The 23,627-nt window shown below is 39.8% G+C and overlaps 1 long non-coding RNA gene across 2 annotated transcripts; it reads right to left on the bottom strand.

Annotated features, from left to right (window-relative positions):
* Positions 1–659: 659 nt before the first annotated feature.
* LOC307226955 lies at positions 660–2,983 on the bottom strand. Of its 2 annotated transcripts, none has more exons than XR_013843737.1 (2): positions 2,788–2,983; positions 660–887 (listed from the first exon to the last, which is right to left on the bottom strand). It is a non-coding gene; the product is annotated as an uncharacterized lncRNA (long non-coding RNA). The 2 variants fall into 2 exon arrangements; XR_013843738.1 differs by having other exon boundaries at positions 2,883–2,983.
* Between the last annotated feature and the right edge of the window lie 20,644 nt (positions 2,984–23,627).

Here is a 23,627-nt window from a genome sequence, read left to right as displayed (position 1 = left end):
TCCCATTATTTACTCCAAAATTATAAAAGCAGTGCAGTGTAAATCTTTATATAATAACCCAGAAACCTTCTTAAATACAAATAAATGGTTGGCCTGCTGTTTGATTTTGGCATACTCATTTACCTTTCTTTACCTTATCTAAAAAGGTTGAGTAGGACAAAATATTAAAACACAATTACAAAAGCCATTATGAAAGCTATAACGGTCCTCATTCAAAGTCTCGGCAGCTTTTCTATGGATTCATATCGGTCTACAAAAGCTTTTCATTCTCCCCCAACCTGATGAGGCAAGAGGTAGTTAGCAGAATATAATGGAATGGGAAAAGAATGTGATGACCAAACAATATTGGTTGGTTTCAGAATAATCTACTCCTTGTGCTGTTACTTTTTGTTTCATTTGCGCAACATAAACACAGTTTATGGACAACTGTGTGGTGAATTTAAAACCCCAGAGCTCACTTCCTATTGCAGATAATGGATTGTTAATTGCTCACTGATAAAGATTGAGGCCCCAGCACCTGCAAACTGCAATAATAGCTGTATTTCATACATATGCATAGCAGTTGGACAGGTAGCAAAATAGCAACATTAACAGTAAAATCATATTCAATAGGGTTTATGTCACATTATATTTTGCGAAGAATGTGTATGACCACTGAATCAGACATACTTCCTTTTATGTTTTGTTGAATAGTACTTTAAATTGCAGAATTAAATGCTCAGAGCAGAAACCTTGTCAGTTGCAGTGTCACTGAATCAAATGCTATAAAGATGAAGTAGTCCTGCTGTTCTTTCTGTCAAAGCCTTCTGGCTATACTTCACAATTTGTACCTTTATTTGTTCCTCCATTTCGATTCCGCAAATGAAATGTTGAAACAACAGCATGTGCTGTGAAACACAGAAAGTAAATAGGAGGACTGAACTTAGGCAGAGGTGGAGAAAAATCTCAATATGAACGACTGATGTTCCCAATTTTGCAAATAAAACATTTTCTAACGTACTTAAAGGAAGATGGGAAGTGTAGGTGTAAAATACATTTTACAAAGCCAGTGCAGATCTTCTCTTGGGACCAAACTAGACATGGCATTATTCTCGTCATTTAGCTTTGCACTATGGCAGCTAGCATGATTTTATTTAACAAATAGGAGCTTAAGCCAGATCAAGGCCATGGAGGGGGAGCTTTAACCCTTTGCTCCCAGCACAGTCCCAATCTAAATGTGGGGTGGAGGGCAGACCCTCCAAGTGTCCCTATCTTCCAGGGACAGTCCCGGATTTACAGAAGCCATCCCAGTTTCTGATTTGATCACGAAATATCCTGCTTTTCCTTAAGACATCCCTATTTTCATCAGATAAATGCTGGAGGGTACGGTAAGGTAAAGGTAAAGGGACCCTAGACCATTAGAATCATAGAATCATAGAGTTGGAAGAGACCACAAGGGCCATCGAGTCCAACCCCCTGCCAAGCAGGAAACACCATCAGAGCACTCCTGACATATGGTTGTCAAGCCTCTGCTTAAAGACCTCCAAAGAAGGAGACTCCACCACACTCCTTGGCAGCAAATTCCAATGTCGAACAGCTCTTACTGTCAGGAAGTTCGTCCTAGTGTTTAGGTGGAATCTTTTTTCTTGTAGTTTGGAACCATTGCTCCGTGTCCGCTTCTCTGGAGCAGCAGAAGACAACCTTTCTCCCTCCTCTATGTGACATCCTTTTATATATTTGAACATTAGGTCCAGTCGCGAACGACTCTGGGGTTGCAGCACTCATCTCGCTTTATTAACCGAGGGAGCCGGCATACAGCTTCCAGGTCATAACTAAGCCACTTCTGGCAAACCAGAGCAGCACACAGAAACGCCATTTACCTTCCCGCCAGAGCGGTACCTATTTATCTACTTACACTTCGATGTGCTTTTGAACTGCTAGGTTGGCAGGAGCAGGGACCGAGCAACGGGAGCTCACCCCGTTGCGGGGTTCGAACCACCGACCTTCTGATCAGCAAGCCCTAGGCTCTGTGGTTTAGATCACAGTGCCACCTGTTTCCTGGGTATGGTAGGACGTCCTTATTTTCATTGGAGAAATGTTGCAGGTTATGCAACACCCGAGCCAAGGAGATAAATAACTATACAACCTTTAGAAGACATCTGAAGGTATAGGGAAGTTTTTTTAATGTTTAATGTTTTATTATTTTTTATGTATGTTGGAAGCCACTCAGAGTGACTGGGGCAACCCAGTCAGATGGGTGGGGTGTTGTTGTTTTTGCTGTTGTTGTTTAGGGTGTCACTATTTTCATCAGAGAAATGTTGAAAGGTATGGGAGTGCCCCACACTTGAAGTTCATAATAGGAAGATATTTGAGGAGTTGTTTCTCAAACTACAGGCCTGTCTGCACTCCTGACCTCATATTTATTTGTTTGTTTGTTTGTTTGTTTGTTTGTTTGTTTGTTTGTTTGTTTAAAAAACACCTCCTCCATGCTCACAAAAAAGAGCATATCAGAAAGTGGCTAAGTTAGAAACTTCTTCATTAGTAAGTTAGAAACCACTTCATGCAGGGACTCGTGGTGTCCCTCAGATGTGTGTGATGCTTCACTACTTACTTTTATGCACTTGGCAGAAACATTGAAAAGTAATAAGCTGAAACACAAAAACTGTAATTTACTGCCACATGTTTAGAACTGCTACAAAAAAAGGGGATTTGGAACTAAATTTTGGATGCAGTGGAGGGATCCCACCAATATTATATTTGGTCAATTTTGTTCAGTCTCTGGTATCTAAAATGGCAAATGGCATTTACCCCAATGAGATTTCATTGCCCTCATTGCTTTCATTTGTATCTGAAACTGGCATAAAGGAGAGAGAATTGAGCGAGGTATCTTGCTTCTCGCATACTTCGAAACCTTTGGTGGTCCAAGGGAGTGAGCTCCCCATCACTCCTTAGCATTCAGTGCTCTATTGATGCAGCAGCCAACCATCTGAGAGTCAATCATCTTTGATGCCTTCCCACATGGATGGAAGCTATGTGTCAATGATGCATCCACATGGGTGGGGCCAATTGCAAGGCTCTTTCCCATGGACTCATTGTCATGTCTCCTAGAATTAGCTTGACCATTCTATCGGGGGAGGCACACAATCTACCCACAGCCACAGGACAGCACATTACGGGAATGTGAATCTCACCTGTCTGGAGGCTGCATCTACAGGACATGATATTCAGTGGAGGTGGAGGTGGCAATGCTCAAAACCAGATACAATCTAAAGATATTGTGTCATCATTAAACATAGCAGATTGCACTATATTTCTTCCCTTTGGTTACAAAGTGCTCTTGTAAGGGGGGAGCTCTAAACAATTACATTTCATTTTGTGAAATAAAAATAGCATTTTGTATTTGGTTGCTACAATTTCTTTTAAGAGAAGGAGCTCTTTATCTTCAAAAACGGGAACAAACATCTCTGCATGTCAATTGATTGTATTTAAACTTTATTTTCAAAAGCATTAAAAGGAACTCTGGAACAGAGAATAATAAAAAAAAAATGCCAGCGCTCTTGTATGAACCCATTTCTGAATGTCAGGTACCTGAACCACACTCACAAATCAGAATTAGATTTCTTTTTCAGGTGTTGTAGGCACAGATTTAAGTTTTCGGCCATTATCTGAGATTCGTATGGCCTGTGCATTGTAAAAAATCATTGGAAAATGAACAAATGAAAATCTAACTTCAGAAAAGCATTTTGCACAGGCTAACACCTAGGCTAATTCTTAGTCCAGAGAATACCAGTAAATAATACACATCGTGCACAATGTGGAAGCATTTAGCTTTCGATCTGCATTTTGAACTTGGCTGTAGATGATCTGCTAGGTGCCGTGGTTTTAATACCTTATTGGCAAAGATGCAGTGTAGACATTCAAACAGCATATTAGTAACTGACTGAAGCCTATCAGCGCATGCACACATGCATACATGCACACATATATGAGAGCTATCCGTAGGATTCAAAGTGATGCTGATCATTCAAAGAATAGGTAGGGGGAAACCTAAAGAAAACCCCAATGAGAAGCTGCTGCTATGAATTATATGAGCTGTTTCTTCTCAAGTTAAGCATTACCCAAGGGTAATGTGCTGGCTGCAAGGATGAAACATGCCTAGGCATGTGCTGAAGCAAGAGACACAAGTGAATCCTGTTAATTAACACTAAATATCTGCATCACTGAAGACCAGCAACACACATAAATTCACAGGGTTGGATCCCAACAAAGTTTGTTGAATTTAGGTCTCACTAAAATCAATAGTAGGGACGCGGGTGGCACTGTGGTGTAAACCACTGAGCCTAGGGCTTGCCGATCAGAAGGTCGGCAGTTCAAATCCCCACGATGGTGTGAGCTCCCGTTCCTCGGTCCCTGCTCCTGCCAACCTAGCAGTTCGACAGCACATCAAAGTGCAAGTAAATAAATAGGTACCGCTCCAGCGGGAAGGTAAACGGTGTTTCCGTGCGCTGCTTTGGTTCACCGGAAGCGGCTTAGTCATGCTGGCCACATGACCTGGAAGCTGTCTGTGGACAAACGCTGGCTCCCTCGGCCTATAGAGTGAGATGAGTGCCGCAACCCCAGAGTCGTCCGCGACTGGACCTAACGGTCAGGGGTACCTTTACCTTTTAAAATCAATAGTACAAGTTAGTCATCATTTACATCATATGGAATGAAGTGCATTGTCCCATGTGTATCAGTCGGGATGAAGTGGATCCAGCACACCAAAACTAGATAAACCTGTTCATGCAACTTTTGCGAGCACACTATGGGAAACAGAAGAAGCAGTCATGGTTAACTCAACCATCTTCATGCTGCTGCTTCTTGCCGGATCCTATCAGTCTGTAGATTAAGGAACTCCAGCATTATGGTCAGATATTTTGCAATACACTGGTTCTGAGGAGGAAATAAATGTTAGAAATAAGGAACATTAAAGGAAGGTGCCAGGGCTATGAATGCTGCCTTGAAGAAGCTGATTCCTTTACTCCAACAGAGTGGTGGCATTATATGAATTAAGTTATCATTTCATCTTTAATAATCATGTGGCCTTTAAGGCAAAACCAAAAAAGAGAAGACACACTATAACCATGAAGACATTGTCTGTTTCCTTATTTTACTCTTCACCCTTAAAAAAATATTTCTGACAGATGACTTGATTTCAGTTGTTGGGTAAAATAAAGCATGCCATATAACTCAATTCAGATGTAATATGTGTAAAATTTACTTGAGTGGATTGACATTATTTATGTTCCTGGGTTAACCCAGAGTCAAGAAACAGCAGGTATGAGTCACCCACTATTTGACTGTGTGTGGCGATTTCCGATAAGTAAGGCGTGAATCCAGTAAGTGTTTGTGCTTTTGATGTTGATTTTTGACCTTGTGGAATGTAACTAAATCGTGTGTGCGCGCGCGCCATGTATGTATAAAGACTTCTTAGTGCATTTTATGTGGGCCCAGTTGGTGATTGAAAGGAAGATGGTATTCCCCTCCGTACTGAATAACAGTTGGAAAGCTCATAAAGGAATCTCCTTCTGAGGGAAAGTTAGAAGTAGAAAGGATAGGTAAAATTATTATAAAGCTTGCTGAAGCCACATGTGAGGGTGGTAGACCCATTTGTTGAAACCAAGGCCTCTCCTAACCACATACAAAATATATGTGTAGTGATTTTAATAACAAGAGAAGTGTGTGCATGAGGGCAACTGAATCCTCTTCGCATAGAGTTTCTGCAGATGAACTTCCCAGAAGTTCTGAATAATGTGTTCGTCAATAAAGAGGAGTCATTTTCACAAACACTTACAGAAATCAGACTAGTTTTATTTTCTAAATATGAATATTGTATCTAACCTTTGGCAATGTCAGTTGTTCTATATACATAATAACTTAAACTAGCAACAAGTAAAAAAATGTGGAAAAGAAAAAGATGGGATAGAGATTACATAGTGATTTTGGGGTTGTAAGCAAGTAGAGCTGGATACTCTTCTTAATGTTTTTCTTTTTTAATCATTTCATTTTTTTAAAAGGCATCAAAATCTGGGCTGCATTGTCACCACTGATGTAACTTCTGTTTTCCTGTTGCTGTTGAGCAAATTCTTAATACTCAAAGGCAGTTCAGTTTCTATCAACTGAATCCTCTTGGAGTTTCCAGATTGTATGGCTAGCAAGTCACTGGCATATCCTGAGGCCTTTTGCTGCTTATGAATTGTGCATCCTGGTTCTTCTTCTTAAAGCACTGTGATAGATCATTATTGGGTATGCATGGAAATCATCGTAAAACAAACTGAAAACTACCTACCAGCATTCCTCCTACATTGGGGGATTTAACAAGTGTCCAAATTAGTCAAAAAGAAATTTTGCCATGTTGAAGAGTAGCAGTCTTGAAAGTGATGTTTACTTAAGTCAGGAGTAGCTACCTTGGTGCCTTCCAGATGTTGCTGAACTCCAGCTCCCATCAGCCCCAGCCAGCATTGCCAGAAAAAAGTCAGGGATGGAAATGGGAGTCCAACAACATTTGGAGGGCACAACCACTGGCTAGCCCAATTTAAATAATGTGTTACAATATCTTAGCAATGGTATTGGAAGTCTAGAATTAAAGAAGTTGGCTGTTGAGGGGAAAACCCAGTCCAGTGTATTCTATCACAGATTTGCAAATACGGTGCTGTCAGCTCTCAGACAGTCTAGCCTCATTATCATGTTCCAAGTTTGGTTGTTTGAGTCAGTGGTCTTGGTCCATGTGAGCAGCTGTTCAATGATACTAAGTCTTACAGATGCTTTCTGCAGGAGAAGCTCAGCAGCAGTTGCTCTTATCACTGTTTGCCCCAGCAGTAGTCACCTACAGTACTCACTCCATTGACAAATCAAGAGGAATACAATGATAGCAGCTCTGGAACACATTTTTGCATGTTTAAAGATGAAATTACAAACTTAACATACATATGCAGAACCCTGAGATTTTGACTAAGCAGATTAGTGTGGAGAAAGCTCCTTAGTGAAAGAACTCTTTTGGCGACATATGTTAAAATGCTGCTACAAAACCCCACAGGGGTTAAAAACTTTTAGAAATAATTAATTCATAGAAGAAACATGCCCTTTGCAAATCAAATTCCTCTCCAAAAGATCCCTAATGTAATTTATTCATTCTCTGGGCAAGAGAGAGGCTAACATTTGAACTTTTATCAGACAAAACTCTGGATTATTTGTATACTACCAGCCTTTCAGCAACCTTACAGTAGTATTGAATGCCTAGTAGCAGTGCTTTTTTTCTTAAAAAATGTTTAGGGGTACAGTGGTACCTCAGTTTCGGGTTACGAACTCCACAAAACTGGAAGTAATGTTCCGGTTTGCAAACTTTACCTCGGTCTACAAATGGAAGCCAAATGGTGGAAGGGCACCAGCGGCAGGAGGCCTCATTAAGGAAAGCATGCTCGGTTTAAGAATGGATTCGGTTTAAGAACGGACTTCAGGAACAGATTAAGTTCATAAACTGATGTACCACTGTACTCTCATTTTGACTCAAGAAAATCACCGGGAAAGGAAATGAAGCTGTCATCGGAGGTGGTAACAAGGAAACTGACCAATCACCATGCTAGATTGCAACTCCTGCTTCACACATTAATCGCTTGCTTCCATCTGAGACTCAGGAAATACCATGACAGCAAATGTGGCTGCCATCAGGGGTAGCAACGGAACTGATGATTCACCCTGCTAGAGAAGAAACTATTTTTTTTAAAAAAAAAAAGTTTCTTCTCCCATTAGCTTCACAAAATGCTTTGTGGTATGCGTACCCCTCCGTCCCCCCAGAAAAAAAGCACTGCCTAGTAGTATTGAGTGCCTAAATGAACTTAAGGATGGAGCCAGGAGGCATTTTTGTTTGTTTGTTTCTATGCTCCTAGTATTGGGGAGATGAAAAGCTGTCCTATTCTCAATAAAGTATACTTAGGACTTCATATCATTCTGATTCAGGATCAGAGAGGAATGTGAGAAATCAACATTTATTCAAACATTTGCCACACTTGTTTACTTTGCTTCTATCCAGACTTTCTACTTTGTATGTTGACAAAAGAGTAGCACAAATGTTTCCAATGATACTTGGGAATGAAATGGGATTCAGTTAGATAGCTTATTGCTACACTGTACTGTACAACAGACTCCTGGATTTTGATTAGCTGTACTCCAGCATCATGCTGATGCAACTAGACCCATTGTTCAGGAAGACTTCCACATAATATGAAAATCAGTACAGTAATTTAATTTCTTTTCTTTTTGGTTGTCCTCCATGCATTCTATAAAATAGCTGTGCCCATCATAAATTTGAGAATTTTGCCCTTTCCTGGAAGAAATGATATTCAAAATTAGCACAGAGCATCAATATAAATGCAGCCTTTATTTGGACAAACAGAGGAAGTGGACTGATCATCGAGGTGCAGACCCCAAACTCTTGTGGATTGCTCATCTTCTAGAGTATAGCCACTGACCTTGATGGTTGATCTGTCAATAGCATTGCTGAAATATGGAACAGCAGGCTGACTTACTCCCCTTGAAGCAAGATTTCTCTTCCTCTGATTCACAAGCACAGCTCTGCCTGGTTTACAAAGGAGCGAAATAGGAAGCAGACAATTAGGCCTGCTTCTAACACCAAGGACAGAGCCCGCTTTTGCTGCTGTGAATTAGCTTTCCACCTACACAGTCCTTCCTATCAGCATATACTGTTCTTTGTTATTACAGCCAAACCATAGTTAGTCATCAAAGCAAAATCAACTGTTTCAACAAACATGAAGGCTTTTAGGGGGGAAACTCCACTTGTCTCCCTGATCAGCTAACATCCCTTTTTCTTTCTGGAAAAGTTTCTGGAATGGCTGGTCATTCTGTGTCATTTGGCATCTAGATCCTACTATTTTCACATTGAACATATGCTATCCTGACTTTCAAGTTAGATTTGTCACTCAGGCTGTACATACAGTATTACAGTAAAAATCTTCACTTAGATAGTAATTGCATCATCCTGATAATGTTAGATCTTCCTGGCGATCTTGATACTTCTAATCACAGAGTACTGGTACTGAGTCTATGACTGCAGTATATGAGAATGATGTTTGTTTAAGAAGCACGCAAGTTGGCTTCACCCACCCTACTGCATTTTGTGACTGCTGCATTGTATTGGAATGATTGCTTTGCATGTGGAAGGTCACAGATTCAGCCCCTAAAAACTCCAGGATGAACCAATCAGCACAGACAATACTAAGCTAGATAGACCAATTGCCTGATGGGTTATATGGCAGCTCCCTAGGTTTGCGTATGCAGGCCATGTAACTGATGGGCCCCAAATGAGGCAGAGTTATAAGGGGAAACCTTGTAATTATAGTCTCTGGTACCTGAAATTCCTATTCTGTGCCAAATAATATATATCTGTTCAGGTTCACCTGAATAGAGCTGTGAGGCATATTAATAAAAGTATCTGCCTGTCTCGTCAAGACACTGTACCATTATCTGACTGTATTTTTAATATAGCCCCCATAGAGAAAAGAATTAGAATTTGCTTTAAGCAGCAGCAAAATCTGGTATTGTGGGTGAGGATGGGGGTGTTACAGATAGTATATTTTCTATTTTCTCTTTGAGAAATTGTGTTTTTTAAAATACCGATATATTCCGTTTATATTCAGCTCCCCAACCTCTGCAGATTATGTTAGCCTGAAGCTCATTGAAATTCTAAAAGAAATTGCCTTTCTGGGTATTTCCTGTTAAAATGCTGTAAGATTGCTCATTCTCTTGATATTTTAGTGAACAACGAAATGATGGCAACATGAAGATTCTGCTTCTGGAAAGGCAAAGGATTCTATTTAACTTCTGTCAGGTTGTCCTAAAGGAATTCTGCATGATAATATTTATTTCTTCTGGGAGACATTCTAGATGTGAATAGAAGGGGATTGGGCACCGGGCAATGATGCAGAGGCAGCTGTGAGCACAAGTACCATATTTTATTGTAGTTGCTAAAGTAACAGCATCCCTCCCCTCCAGTATAGCCAAGAAGAGGCATATAAAGCGAGTTCAACTTACACATGCTGCACCCTTTCCTTTCAGCATCTTTCAAATTGTTTTAATGAAATCCCTGTTTTGTGAAATCGAATACATTTCTCCGCCATATATCACGAGCAATGGTGCCTGTGTGAAAGGGTGAGAAATCAGGCCAAACAGAATAAAGCCCTAACGTATATTTATCCGCTGATTCTGAACAGCAGGAATACTGCCAATATTCTTTCAGCCTCCTTTATTATCCTTCGTTCCACTTTGTAGAAGTGTCAAACACCAGAGGAGTAGCTAGGTTAGCATGTAGAAAGCAGAAAACACAGATAAAGGCTGAATGTGTGAACGGACTTCATTGAAAAGCACTGTGGCAGAGATGCAAAAGTTCTGTCTGTGCTTTTAAATATGTGCTTGCCCATTTATTTATTTATTTATTTATTTATTTATTTATTTATTAATTATTTATTTGAATGATTTCCATCATGGCTTCCAGAGCAACTTATAGATCACTATTTAAAGATGAAAAACAGTCCTTTTCTAAACAGATACAACAACAAGGGAAATCAGTTCCATAAATCAAAGCAGTTGAGTGGGCATAAACAGTGTAACGTGTAACATAAAACATGTATCATAAAGCATTGAAAAATGTGTGCTTTGCATTAAAGGTGCATGCAATTAAAAGGCAGGGTTTGGATGTGTTCTATAAAAAAAACCCACACAAAATAGGATGGAACTATGATTGAACAGAAGTGAAACTGAAGTGGGATGGAGTAAGGCTTCTCAGTCCATTCCAAACTTCCTTGGAATGTCCAAGAAATATCTCTCCTGGCCACAGAAGCTGTCAGTTCATAGCCAGGGACTGGGACTTACAAGTGATTCCTGCCTGTCAAATATGGGGTGGAGGTGGAATTCCGATTTGCTCAAAAATTAATTAGCCAAGCCATTTCCCAGTTTTAGAGGAAATGGCTTTGCTTATTTCTGAGCAAACCCAATGTGAGCCACTGGTGACTCACTCAATAAAATATTACCTTCAGAATCTTTTCCTTCAAGCCAGACCATACATTATGAAGGTACCCGATGTCCACACAGATCAGTATCACAAATCTGCACAATCTTTGTCATTATGTAACTCCTTTTGGGCGCAGCAAAAGAGCCATAAGTTCAAAGCTGTGAAGTAAGAGTTACTAAAGCTAGACTGGTCACATTGTAATAGTAAAATTGGCACATTTGATACCAGCAATGAGTAGCACAATAAAACACATGTATTTAGGACGTAGCCTCTCTTCACAAACACACAAGGAGAAAGCAGATACTTCGTGTTTCCAGGTGGAGGGTATTCTGTTATTTATTTATTTCATAAAATTTATACACCACTTGATTGTAAAACAAACAAATAAACCCTCAAAGAGGATCTGAAATACATGTTGATCAAGCTGTAAAAGACTGAAGTGGAACAAAATCTGGAAGCTATCTCTAGTAAATACAGTCAACCCCCTTCTTCCTCGCAACCTTAGCCAGTTTTGAGTGATACTTCTGTTATTCCAGGATGCTCAATTTCCTGCATCAAGATCAAACTTTGATAAGACAAACTCTCTGTGGAGCACATTTGGTAGTACTGCTAGCAACACGGGCAGCAGTAGTCCTGTTGCTGCTGGTATAGCTGTTGTTGTTAAGCTTTTAAATGCACTACATGCTCTGTGCCCTGTGCTGAAGTAAAATATCTACTTAGAGCATGGTTAACATGCTGTTTCCTTAAATTTAACAAATCAAGACTGATTTGCTCACTGCAAAAATGTGTGGAGGATTTTCTTTTCTTTTCCTTTTCCTGTCCGTTGTCATTAATAATATGCTGAGTCATGTACTTATGGGTTTTTCATCTGTTCTGTAGGCCTTGTAGTTTTTCCTTGCATGTCTGCTAGCTTTTTCCTTTAATTATCCGTACATTGTTGTTTTTGGCAAGGCTGCACTTTCCATCTTGAAATGTTTACCTTCCAAAAAGGCCTCTCTCCTTCTTATCTTCATTGGCTTATTGATATTTCCTGTTCCAACAACTCTCTTCCTCCCCAAATGCTGTGTAGGAACATTAGCCTCTCGTCAGCCATATCCTCACCTTCACAGCTCACTTCTCTCTCTCCCTCTCTCTCACCACATTTATACCATATCTTTAAAGCAGTATGCTACCACTATAAAGAACCATGGCTTCCCCTCAAATAATTCTAAGAGTTGTAGTTGGCTAAGGGTGCTTAGAGTTGTTTGGAGACACACACCCCAAATTCCTCTCACAGAGCAACAATTCCCACAGTACCCTGTGAAGAGGGATTCATTTTTAAACCACTGTGTAGCACTGTGAGAGGAATAGGAGTCTCCTAACTCTCAGCACCCTACAACTCCCAGAATTATTTGGGGGAAACCAAGACTTTTTAAAGTGGTTTCACAGTGCCTAAAATCTACAGTGTGAACGTGGCCTCTCTCTGCTCTCCTTTTTGAGTAACAAGCTATTTCCTCTCTCAGAAGATGTTTTTGGACTTGTTCCCAAATAGCTCTGACATAAATTATGCCCGTTCTACCCTTGTGTTTCCAGTGAACAACCTTCCAGATGGGTTTCATCAACCTAGGCATTTTACTCTGAAATCCTGGGTAGTTCTGAGTATGTAAATCATGTGCATTGCCATGGACAATGGTGATAGGATTGGTGAGCTTATCCTCACTGGTGATATGCTCCATGGAGCTTAGTTTTGATCCACAAGAAGCCTATTGCACTGGGTTGCCCCAGCTGAATCTGTTATATTTATTTGCCCTCAATGAATTTTCAGTTGACTATATGTTGTTACCTTTAACGAAGCTAAGCTTTTTTCTGGAAATCAGTTTAACTGAGTCAAAACAAACAGGACTTGCTAACTCTTGAAAGTGAACAGGTGAACACATCAGTAAAGCAATCCTATGCATGTTTAATCAGAATTTCAAGGTCCCATTGAGTGCAAAAGGCTTACTCCCAGATAAGTGCACACAGAATTCATGCAGTCCTGGGGAAGTCTATAAATTATTTTAAGCAGTTTGGTATTGATTTCTTGTTTTTATTATTATTTATTTATTTATTTATTTATTTATTTATTTATACGTACATGCATACATACATACATACCCCACCCATCTGGCTGGGTTTCCCCAGCCACTCTGGGTGGCTCCCAACAGAATACTCAAAACACGATAAAAGATCAAACATTAAAAACTTCCCTAAACAGGGCTGCTTTCAGATGTCTTCTAAAAGTCAGAGAGTTGTTTATTTCCTTAACATCTGATGGGAGGGCGTTCCACAGGGCAGATGCCACCACCGAGAAGGCTCTCTACCTGGTTCCCTGTAACCTCACTTCTCGCAGTGAGGGAGCCACCAGAAGTCCCTCGGAGCTGGACCTCAGTGTCCAGCCTGAACAATTGTTAATAAGTAACAATATTAAGTAGCTCATTAAATAAAGCAGCAACATATCAGACCAAGCATATGAGTTGCTGCACTGGCTCTTGGGACAGATGCTAACCCTAGCATTGAAAGAGCTTTACTTCCACCAAGTTCTCTATAATAAGTGGTTTGCAGCAAATGGTTTAACACAGTGGTAGTCAATATGGAGTCCTCCATACATTGTTGAACTAAAAACTCCATCAATCCCAGCCAGCACGGCCAATGGTATGAGATTATGGAAGTTGGTGTCCAACATCATTTGGAGACCTATACAATCACTATTCCTGCTGTAAGTGTTCTTAAATTGGGTGACAAGCCTATTCTCAAACAAAATTGCCTGTAATGGGTGACAACTTCAAAAGAAGGGAATTTTAGAATTGCATGCCTAAACATTTTACTATTAATATTACTACTCTGTGAGGAACATGGCCTTACAGGATATGGAATGGTAGCATCTGTCTCATCAAACATATTCAGGAAAGCAGATGTATCCTCTCAAATATTAATTTATTGTTCTATCACTCCATGTTTTTAGTGCCTCAAGACAGCTAATATTGCATTTCCAAAAATGTCTATGAGTAAAAGTTTGTTCAGGTGTGAGTTCTTCAGATAACACATCACTTTTTTAAAAAAATTGTACTAAAGAAGTAGGTTTTAAACTTCCCTCTGTAGGCAAACTCTTGTGTGGGAAGAGATCTTAAAGTGCACAAGGAGATGTAATTATAACTCCAGCAATCTCCCATTTAACTTAAGAAAAGTGTTTAAAAATATGAGCAAAGGGAGGAAAGGAAAACATGTTTCAGGTGTGAAAAGTTCTACAATCTTTGTCCTTCAGTTTTCCCATTTTACAAATAAGGCACTGAGATTATTTGCCTGAGACTCCCAGTGAGATACAGACAATTCACATTTTGCATGGGGGTTACGTTCCAGACCTCCACTCATCAGTGGGGCCCGTATTGTTCCACCCTGCCCCCATTCCACTCTTTTACCGACATTTTTGGGTCAACTCCGGGTTCAGTGCCATGCACAATCGCATGTCGATTGGATACACGTAAATCAGTCCTTGCCTGTAATTGATTTGAATACAGTTCTAGGTCCGCATATTTGCCCCTAGCCAGCAAGGCAAATCTGAAAGCTAAATTTTACATGCAGTTGCATAACTGATGTGGAAGGGCATGCAGATCCTTATCTGTGTAAGCCCCATGCAGCTGTCCAGATGTGGATTTTGATACAGAAGATGTGCAATCTCATAGGGACCATGGACTGTTGCACGCAAGTAGTTGCATCCAGCTAGAACTTGGATCTGAGCCACTATCTGCTCATCTGCTGCTATTCGTATTTTCATAATTTGAAAATTTAAGGTAAAACAGGCTGACAGTTCCAGAATCATTATTACCACTGAATATTCCATTAAAAAAAACAGAGATTGACTATGTCAAGAAGAGGTATGAGAGGTCGAGAATAAATGAAGCATCTAGCCCCTTGGGCCTCAAAAGCAGAAGGCAAGAGCCCTCAGCCAATATATTACCCATGACAACATACACCCATGTGTTGGGAATTCATTTATGGATAAATATAGGTCTAGTTGTCTCTTGCCAGTTTAGAATGTAGGCAGCTCTATAGCCCAGACCTGTTCACTACTTGATTGAAATAACCTGAAAGGAAGCCGCGTTTTGAGGACTTGGGTCTGTTTGGTGAGAGTACATCTGTTTTATATGAGACACGCAATCTGTCTTATTCCAACCTGCATTTCTGGGTCACTTGAGACATTTAAACTGCACTTATAATTAACAGCTATTTTTAAACAGTGAAAAAATAGAGCACTGGTAAGGTACAAAAGCATTAAAATTGCCCCAGTTTTGCTTTTCAATAGGACACACTACTGCAATATGCTTCAAGATCAAAGAGAGCTCAGTAGAAAGAGACAGGCTGATCAGTAGGGATAAATAGTTCCCATTATGACGGTGTAAGAATAGGGTTCTTTCAATTGAAACAATTTAATAACCACATTCATTACATTGGTGTCCACTTGGTTTTTTATCTGAGCAATTTTTGCATAACTGGGGAGCAAGTTCAATTGAGCTTATTCTCTAGAAATTAAGATGTGCAGGGTTTGACGTTCAGAAATTGAGCACTAATAACCTGCAAAGCAGTTGTCTTGAGAGTTTTCCCCTGGATAGACTTAGATTTTGCAGACCACTAATTATGACCTTTAATTATGTCAAATACAAATGTGTTCTCCAGAATATATCCCCCCCCCCAAAAAAAAAATGCCGTTACTGGTTTTCAAAGCAGCTACGTTTACACCAGAAGGGCTTTTGGTTGTTTGAGCAACTTTATAAAATTGTGTTACAAAAGCAGGAGTTATGAAACAACAAGGCCACTCACAAACTTCCCCATCAGCAGCCTCGGGAGAAGAGCAAGACCTGATTCCTAACAACCCTGCTAAGCCAAACAACCAAGCAGTGTCACCAGGGTGACACTTCCAGCAACATTACAAAAAAAAAGCAACAAGAGGGTCATTGATAGATTTCTTTCTTCTTGCAATGCTGACTTCAGCTACGAACACCTATGTATTAGAAAAGGGTTGGGTTCTCTGCCAAATGGCTTGGCTCGGAATGATTAAGTTTGTAAGTTCTCAAACGCACAGCGAGGCAAATGTACAAAGTGAGCTGCAGTGTTTTGTGGAAAGCTAGCAAGACCTGCTTGTGCACAAATGTGTTTTCAAAGGAAGATCTGACTCAGAGTTTTGTTCGTGTCCCATCCAAGCTTCCCTACCCATTCCTTCCTGCTATCCTCCTAGCAGCAGGGGGCGGGGGGGGGAGTCATCCACCAAAACCTTTAGGAAGAACAAAACATTTCCCAGTGAATGCTCAATCCTATCTTGTTGGGGGGGGGCAGTGTTTGTCACTATCGCCAAACCACCCAAGAGGAAAGAACTGCTGGAGCATGGACCGGGTGGCAACTTCATGCTAGCCCCACTTTTCCTCTCCTCCTGCCCCCACGTCTTTTTTACAAGAAGACAAAGTGTAAAAACTGTGAAGTCACTCTTGCCTCAGTTAAAAGCTTTTAAACGGATGCTTTTTTTTCCAGAAGCACTTCTCTGTTCACCCTTTTCCCTAGATAGGATTTGCAATATAAAGCCATGCATGGATTTGACACACAAAAGCGGGGGGGGGGGGGGGGGAGAGAGACTTGAACAGATCATGGTTCAGATAAAGCCATGGAGATAAATGTACTTTTCTTAAAAGTAAAAAAATGAACAATTCAAGTCAATTAACATGTTACTAATTGTCCATATGATTGCCAGTTTCTATAGGGATGAGTTGAAAGCGATATAACAGATTTATAAATAGAAAATTATATCATTGCTATCTCTCAAAAACAATTATTTTGTGCTCTGTATGATAGATATACTCAATATTATTAATTTTTGTTTAGATACAACCCTGGCTAATTAAAATAAAGTAGGCTAGCTTTTTTTCAGAATGTTGTTTCCAGCCCTGGAGCTCAAATAACAGTGCAACAGCAGCATGAAATGTGGTTATAATAGCCCGAGACCACATTTCCTGGAACTAAAACATAGGAGATAATAGTGTGAAGGTACAAATTAAATGCAAATAAAACAGATTCTCCATTGTTGCTAATCCCTGGATTGGATTTCAGTGAGGAAATTAGCTGTAATGTTTAACCTCTTTGTGTAGTAACCATTGACACATTATTTGTTTTATTTTTCAGAGTTTATGAAGAAATTATTTGACAATTTGGGAAAGTTACCTTCCAACTTTTAAGGAAGTGATAAGAGTAAATGGTTTAGAGGCCATGCGTTTAAGTTCTTGAGGTAGATTTTTATTTAAAGACAGCCATCAATAAGAAGAGAAATAGCATCTTCTGTTGCTATCTACCCATATTTATTTATACTTATACCTCCATAACTTCTTAAAATCTAGAAGACAGCAAGCCCAAGACATATATATAGCAATCATCATCATCATCATCATCATCATCATCCAAATGGTGCTTCCTATCCAGGGCTGGCCCAAGACATTTTGGCACCTGAGGTGGACCTCAAAATGGCATTTCCCCCCTTCCCTCCCTTTTCCTTCATCTTCACTTCTGCCCTGCCAGTTTGAGCTTGATAGTATGTAAGTTAAGAGTGTTGACCTGCTTTCTTGTTTCCCCCTCACTACCATCACCTTAAAGCATCCTTTAATGGTGTCCAAAGTGGTTCCAGTTTATGTTATCATAGAGTTCACCCTGCTATGGAAAATCTTCAATAATGTCCATGCTAATTATTATTAAGCATCATGTATAGCCATTACTTTAGGGGGGGGGTCAACCGAAATACCCTCTTAGGAGAACATGTAACCACCCAAATCCAAAATGTTTTCTTTGAACTCACATTTGCTTTGGTTTAGTGTTAGGTTCTCCTCATCCAACCACTTTAAGACTGCTTCAAGTCAATTATCATGGTCCACTGATGTGATTCCAAATACCAAAATGTCATCACTTAGATTAAGAATTCCTGGGAATTCTCAGCTAGAAATCCATGTGTGACATTCTGAAATGTTTCTGCAGCAGAAGCAATTCCAAAATGGAGGTGCTTGTAGTGATGGAGGTGCTTGTAGTGATGGAGCTCCAACTGATGATGGTCAGCTGTGCAGTCAAGTTAGGAATATACCTGAAGGAGCGTCTACACCCCCATTGTTCAGCCCAGAACTGAGGTTCAGCTCCGAGGGCCTTCTGGTGGTTCCCTCACTGCAAGAAGTGAGGTTACAGGGAACCAGACAGAGGGCTTTCTCAGTAGTGGCACCCAGCCTGTGGAACACCCTCCCATCAGATGTCAAGGAAATAAACAACTACTTGACTTTTAGAAAACATCTGAAGGCAGCCCTGTTTAGGGAAGTTTTTAATGTTTGATGTTTTGTCATGTTTTCAATATTCTATTGGGAGCCACCCAGAGTGGCTGGGGAAGCCCAGCCAAATGGGCAGAGTATAAATAATAAGTTGCTATTATTATTATTATTATTATTATTATTATTATTATTATTATTCATTCCAGTCTGCAACAATTTAATCTACAGTAGGATTAATGTGTCTCTCTCAGTTAGTGAGTACACAAATCAGGATTTTACCTGGTTGCTTTGGTTTTTGGACCAGTACTATTGAAGAGACGCTGAGGTAAGACCTTGTACTCAGTATTGTCAAGCTCTTCTGGAAGTTTTATTTTTCTTCAGCTATTCTGCAATGCAGAAGGGCATTGGCAGACTTTGGGCTCTCAGATTTTAGTAGCACCCTGGGTGGTGCTAACATTCGGCACACACACACATACAGCCTCTCACCACTGCAGTGTGGCACCCAGTGCAGCCACACCAGTCATGCTACCTTAAAACTGCTTCTGAGAAGGGTACCGGTATATGTCTTTGTGACAGCTTCATTGTCTAATCAGTGTTATGAATGTGAAGTTTTGCTTGCTTGCTTGCTTGCTTGCTTGCTTGCTTGCTTGCTTGCTTGCTTTTTAGCTTTTCAATTCCTTTAAACACTTCTTGATGAGTTTGGAGAGTTTGAGTCAGTTTGTCAACATATATTTCTTGGGTCATCTTAACCAGTCCTAGCACACTGGCTGTCTTGTAACTAAGCAATGCATCAGTGCCATCAGCTGCCACATACACTGAACTTGTAACAGATAATGTCTCTGAAGGTGGGCTCAGAACATGCCACATGCTGATAGTGGTTCTGGACTAGTGGTAGCTTCTGAGGGGATGCATCATATGCACACTGAGCCCTCATATTTACAGTGTCAGTGAAAACTTCAGTCTTATGCCCCTGTATGAAAATGTGGCAGTGTGTCAGAAAGTTCTGTTTGGAAGCAGTTGTTTGCTTGCAGCACACAATGTAAACATATTTGTCCTCTTCTTGTGGAGCTTCAGTCTGAAAATCATTTGCTTGCTTTTGGCTGTAACTGTGTGGTGCAAACTGTCATGAAATGCAGAAACTTGAGTAATTTCTTTTCCCAAATTTATGGGTGGGCAATTATCTCAGGGGGGATAGGATGCTCCAGAGTTTTAGCAGGTTACCTGAGCTGTCTTCAAAGACTTTCGCTGTGCTTTGGAAGATTGATTGTCACCTTGCAGGTATGTCAGCTGCTTCTTGTTGGAATGGACCTAGAGTGCATGGGCTCCATTTCTCACTTTCTATGGCATGTCTTTTGGATAATGAAAAATTACGTTGATTTTGGGGACAAGAAGAACGTCATGAAACTGGAAGCCAAAGCAGATCTCTCAGCACAGGTGTAATATGCCCAGGTTATAGCATTCTGTACCACCATCAGCTTCCAACCAATCCCAAGGGAAGCCCCACATAGAATGCATTACTGTCGTTCAGTCGTGAAGTTATCAAGGCATGAATCACAATGGCTAAATGCGCTCTGCTTTTTCCATGACAGAGGACATCAGACCATATCTATAGGTAATTTTTACTTTTTCTACTTGTATACTTTTTATATGTTTTCTTTATTGTTTATGACTACTTTTGTTAGATTTGTAAGTATTTAATTTTTCACATTGTAAGCTGCCTTTGAGGAAAGGCAGCATACCCCAAAAAATGGTGAATGGATGAACCATACAATGAAAGAGGAAATAATAGAGGGATAAGGACTGGAGAGATATAAAGACTGAGGTGAAGCAGAATTTGGGGAAGTGGAGTTGTTGCCATGGGCTGCTGGAGTAGGAACAGGATTAGAGGCAGCTGGAAAAGGTAGTCAGCAAAAGCAAAAAGGAGACAGTGCAGAGGAAGCAAACAAGAGATTGAACAGGATGGAGTGGAGCAGATGTTTGAGAGTATGATGGTGCCATAAACTCTCTCAGTAAAGATGAGAGTGCAGTAATGTGACCAGGTTTGGGGTCTTTTAAAACTGAAGCACTCCCTGTCAGTAACACTTGAGAAGTCTCTCAGTACTTAACAGTGTTTATTAATATCCAGCAGCAAGGACTTTTAATAATGTGGAAGGAAAACCTGTGGCCATGTATCACTCAACCAGAGGATCAACGTAAACATGAGGCATGTTTGAAACAAAACTGGAATTTTATTTAAATACACTTGATGAGGATTAAAGCTTAATGGTTACTTTCATAAGGCACACCACTTTGTTTCAGTCAGATCACTTTACCAAAGAAATTAAGAATTTTGCTTAAAACTTCAATTTAAACCTGTTCTGCTTAAGCTAAGTCTTCCTAGAATGGCTGTTTGTACTACTAAGCCAGTAAAACACTTTCAACCCCTTCTGGAGCTTTTTGTTCCCCTCAGGGAGACGATATTGGGTGTCCTGCCTAGCAAACCACTAACCACCTATCTAAACCCTGGCTAAGCCCAGTTCAAGCCCTATCTCACAGTTTGTCAGGTTCTATCTTTTAACCCAACTCCCTCTTGATCAGATGATAATGTCTCAAATAGGGGGTATATCTGATGTAAAGGCTATTCCAGTGTTACATTATTATTTTTAATGAACCCATATTTCCTCCTCCATTGACTATTGTAACTAGTTATTTGAATAAGAGCTGAGGGAATAAGTATATATTATTATTACTTATATACCACCCTAATACTATTAAGTACTTTCTTAAAATATACAATAAGTAAGTCCCTGCCAAAGCAGTTTAATATCTCCAATAGGGCATTGTAAGGAACACATTAAAGGGGAATAGGTGGCAAGAAATATTAAACTAGCACCATGCTCAAACTTGGGATAGTAGAAGTACCAGTTTGTGTTCAAAAATATAAATATATTACCTTTGAATGTAATTCAGAACAGTTTAACTTTTCCAACGTATATTTTATAGATGTCTTTGAAGTCCTTTTGCCGCAAGTGTGGCTTTTACCCCCATTAGGTAATTTAATAGGTAAGATCAACTTACTCTTTTGCCGCACCCTGCCCTCATTATACACTGCCACCATTAAAGCAGTTTTGGGTCATTGGTCATTATGGTTACAGTATTTTTGTGAAATCTATTCCTTGTTCATTTCACTATCCAGAAATATCTGCTTCTTTAATTGCTACAGTTTTGTTACATCTTGTTATTGTTGTTGTTATTTGTTCATTTAATTAATCCACAGAGAGAGTTCTGAACAAATTGCACAATGGATTTTCTTTCTTTTTTCTTTTCTTTTTTACAGGTGCAAGTGTGTAACAGAGTTGTTTAAGAGAATGGAAAATGAAGTATAAGGGGAATGCAAATATGCATAAGCCTCATTGTCATTTAACCCATTTGGAGTGCAGGACAGCATAAAAGGCTGATCTTTTCCTTACAGTTTTACATAGGCGATGCTGCAAACTGAGCTTTTTCTTCTACTATAACCTTGATAATAATGTGTTCAGTTAATCTGCAGTGTAGAGTCATCCCCTCAAAAAGTAATTCACTTCTTCTTTTTTTTCTTTTTTAAAGGTGGAAAATAAATATGGTGCCGTAAAATTGTTGAGTAGAGGAATCTATCTGGACATTTCACAAAACATTTCATTATGCTGATAATTCCCAGAAGTGCTCTCGAGAGTGCTTTAAGCTGAGGATTACTGCACTGGATCTGATGGACTTTTTTTGTAGCCCCTTTAAAAGGCAGTGAACCGTTTTTCTATTTTATTTAAATAATGCCCCTTAAAATGGATTTTTAGAGGTATAATAACTCCTTAAGAGTCAGTTATGCTAAACAGTTTCTCTTGATAGAAATGTTGTAAAACTCGTTAACTGCACAATTTCAGATGCCGGCTTGGTGAACACTAACTGACATTTGAATGGTCGGAGTTTGTAAAATAAATTGAAATAGTTGTTGTATCACGCAGCTAGCTGTGCACAAGCTGTAGGCCACGAGGGGCTTGAACCTGACAGAAAATTACTTCAAGATGAATGAAAAGTGCTTGTTTCTCTTTATTAGTTTTTGGAGAACAATGAAAATGTTGAATTGTTTACAGAAGGGCTGATTAAAAATGGTCAGTGAGGCCATGTCCCCACTGCTAACTGTTAGCCACCCCCCCCCAGCCACCCCCCTCTTCTCCCCACCATATGCATCTTCTTATACCCATAATAGTCACACATTTGTGTGTGAAATGTGCTCATTTTGACATTCCTCTGTTGCTGCGAGCTGCTGAGGCCATTGTTAGGTAAAGGGCTGTTGTCAAGCCTAACAAGCTGGTCATGCAATTTGCTGGACACCGCGGCAGAGAATAACCCACGATGAATTGCTTCAACCTCAAACAATGCTCAGTTCAATATTAGAATACAGAAGTATTCTTTGGCTTTGTGTCGTCCTGATCCTTGCAATATTTTGAAATATTCTATGCACACACACGCAAATCTTTTTTTCCCCCTCTCTCTCTCTGTCTCTCTTCAGAAATGCATACCTACTGCCCAGAAAGAATATCATGGTAACCAAGCCTTACATGGTTGTTATTTCTAACATATGTTTTTGAATGGTGAAAAGAGAAATTGATACAAAGAGTTAAAGAGCGAGAGACACTTTTGTAACTCAAAATTCTTTTTTTTTTTTTTGTATGTCTTCCACTCCAGGCACAGTGGGATGCTTCAAAGTGCTATCCAATATTCTGTCAAACTGTTTGGTCCAATTTCAGGGCAATTCAAGTCAAGACCCCTTTAGCACAGCTTTGCCTGTAATTTCTTTTACTAATACATATGGTATTGTTCAACGAATTATAAAAGTTTGGGAGTAATTAATATTCCCATGGGGTAAGAGAGCAGTGCAGTCCCTTTGAAGCTTCAAAAACATTTCTCATGATTCTTTAAAAGAGAGAGGGAGAGAGAGAGACGGAAATCACTTGTATTTACATGGTACTGTTTTTAAAAAAGCCTCCCTCTCCTCCCCTCCCCTTCCAAATCCCTTCCCCCTTCCCTTAAACACACACACCAAGAGAAATCACCCATTAACATGCAGGAGTATGAATGCTATTTGTGGCATTCTGTCACTATACATTGCGTACCGCCCCAATGTGAAAGCAGGATTTTCTTTTTTCTATCTGCAGAACATGCATTCCAGGGCCTATTATGTGTATAAACAATAGCATATGTAATTACCTTTCCAGGGTGGCAATTACTCTTCAGATTCAATGGCTAGAGTTAAAGTAAAAAAAAAAAAT

Source organism: Podarcis cretensis (genome assembly GCF_951804945.1).
Source record: "Podarcis cretensis genome assembly, chromosome: 11".
NCBI classification, from domain to species: Eukaryota; Metazoa; Chordata; class Lepidosauria; order Squamata; family Lacertidae; genus Podarcis; species Podarcis cretensis.
This window is presented reverse-complemented; position numbering and strand designations above follow the sequence as displayed.